The sequence below is a fragment of the Galeopterus variegatus genome, unplaced genomic scaffold (assembly GCF_000696425.1).
Source record: "Galeopterus variegatus unplaced genomic scaffold, G_variegatus-3.0.2 Scaffold1957, whole genome shotgun sequence".
Classification (NCBI taxonomy): Eukaryota; Metazoa; Chordata; class Mammalia; order Dermoptera; family Cynocephalidae; genus Galeopterus; species Galeopterus variegatus.
Genome location: NW_007728068.1, coordinates 323,872 through 326,639, shown reverse-complemented (window position 1 = coordinate 326,639; position 2,768 = coordinate 323,872).

Genomic DNA, 2,768 nt, shown 5'->3' with positions numbered 1-2,768 from the left:
GGCCAGCCCTATATACGATTCAAACCCGTGGCCTCAGCACTCCCAGGGCCACCGTGCTCCCAGCGCCGCACTCTCCTGAGTGAGCCACAGGGTCGGCCCCTTAATCTCTTCTTTTAACCATTGGTGATTCAAGGACGTGTTGTTTAATTTCTATGTATTTGTGTAGTTTCACAGTTCCTCTTGCTATTGATATCTAGTTTTATTCTATTATGGTCAGAAAAAATACTTACAATATTGATTATTTTGAACTTGTTGAGACTTATTTTGTGGCCTAACATATGGTCAATCCTAGAGAGTGTTCCATGTGCTGATGAAAGGGTGTATTCTGCAGCTGTTGGATGAAATGTTCTGTCTATGTCTGTTAGGTCCATTTCATTTATGGAGGATTTTTGTTGTTGTTGCATATAGATATCAAATCATTACATCATCATTTGTTGGAAAAACTATTCTTTCACCACTGAATTGTCTTTGCTTCTTTTTCTGAAAATCAGTTGTCCATACATATGGTACATTTCTCTCTATTTGGTTCCATTGATGTACTGGTCTATTTTTACATCAATATCACACTGTCTTCTTTTATGGGTATGAGAGTATCTCAAAAAGTTTTTACAAAAATGAAATTAAAAGATAATATGAACCTTTCCATGAACTCCTTAAAGACCCCTCATAAGTTCTGAGATTTGGTAATGTTAGCCCTCTGTGTTTTTCTTTTTAAAAATTCTTTTGGACTTCTGGTCAAGATGGTGGAATAAATGGTCCCCAGCATCACTCCCACAAATCAACCAATTTACAAGTATTAAAAAGCAATGTTGGCCAAGCTTGGCTGCTAGAGCACAGGGGAAGAGGAGGAGAGACCTATGGAGTGCCTGAAGGTGGGAGAAGCCATGATGATAGAAAGAAAACCCTCCTCTGACCATTTCATATCCCAGCCATTTCCAGGCTGGAGCTGCTGAGTGCATGGAGCAGGAGCTAGCAAAAAGCCACAGCTGTACCTTTCAGATGAAGTTGCTTGGAGGTGGCAGGGAAGAAGAAAGCTTTGGTGGCCCTGAGTCCGGCAATACCACTAATATGGTTCTTGTGGACCCACATAGGACTGAGGAGTCACAACAACTGAAAAAAAGGAGCCACTCAGAAGCCAGTGAATCATTGCAAGGGACTGGAGCATGGCCTGTCCCATGGGAAGTGTTTAGAGCACAAGCAGTGGGCCCACCGGGGAAACATTGGGGCACAGCAAGGACAGCTGATCTGCCCCCCAATCAGCATAGGACCACTCAGAGGAGACTGGTCAGGAATATAGAATCGCATGGGGTGCAGTTTGACAAAAGACTCAGGCCCATACCAGTGTTTCTACACAACTCAGATGCATCAGATTTCACTAGAACTGGAAGTACCTATAAAGTCAACCATTAAAACCTGAGCTGCACAAAAAGCCTTCCCTAGGGAACCAGCAGCAAAGCTGCAAAGCAGCAATTTACTTCAACCACAGAGTTCCAGTACTGGTCCTCACAGGAAGTTCCCCCATTTTAGAAGTAAGCAAAGGACAGCAAATTAGTTCCAGTGCAGAGTTTGAGTGGTGGGAATAGCAAATAATCCAACACAGAACTGAAAGAAAAAACAAAGTACCCACAACCAGAGAAAAAGTTTGATATTAACTAGTAAAGGTCTCATTTCACCAAAGAACACCTATAACACCTAGAAGGACCAGAAGTCCCCTGGGCTACCAAACCAGAAAGGGGGAATGGCTGGGGGCTTCAGCCATGCACCCCAATACCCACAACCAGTCATGATGGTAGGGGCCAAGGGCCTCAGCCACACCTCTCTCACAAGCACAACCACCCCAGCAATGACCACTGAGCCACCAGCAGGAAGTGCCCTGAGCTCCCCCACACCTGCAGCTAGCCCAGCAACAACCACCAAGCTGCAGCAAGAAGGGCCCTGGGTTTCCAAGCTGGGAAGTAGGAGGTGAGAGTTTTTGCCACACACCCCTGACATCTGCACCCAGCCTAGTAATGACCAAGCCACTGCTGGAAGCCCCCTAGTCTCCCCTGTGGGAATGTGGGGGGTGCCATGGGCTTCAATCCCACCCCTCCTCCTTCCTCCTTCTTCCATCACATTTCCTTCCCCTTTCCCCTCTCCCCTTCCCCCCCAACTGCTCTGCAACAACATCATAGAATGTAAAAAAAAATTAATAAAATAAAATAAAAAAATAAAAGTTGTTTTGGCTAGTCTAGGCTCTTTGTGTTTCCATATGAATTTTAGAATTGGTTTTTCAATTTCTACCAAAAACTCCTGCTGAGATTTTGTTTGCAATTGCATTGAATCTATAAATTAGTATGCAGAGAATCTTCATTTTAACAATATTGAGTCTTCTAACCCATAAATGCAGTATGTCTATCCACTTATTTAGGTCTTTCTTAATTTCTCTCAACAATGTTTTCTTGGTTTTAGTGTGCAGATCTTTCACATACCTTGTTATATTTACCCCAAATTATTTCATATTTTTCATGCTATTTTAAGTGGTGTTGTTTTAAAATTCTAATTTTCAATTGTTCATTAATGTTACATAGAAATAAAATTAATTTTTGTTTATAGATCTTATGTCCTGCAACCTTGATAAACTTGGTAAATTAGTTACAGTGCTTTTGTTTTTTGCAGATTTCATCAGATTTTTCACATAAATTATCACATTGTATTTGAATGCACACAGTTTTATTCTTCCAGTCTGGATGTCTTTTATTTATTTTTCTTGCCTTATTGCACTGGTTAGA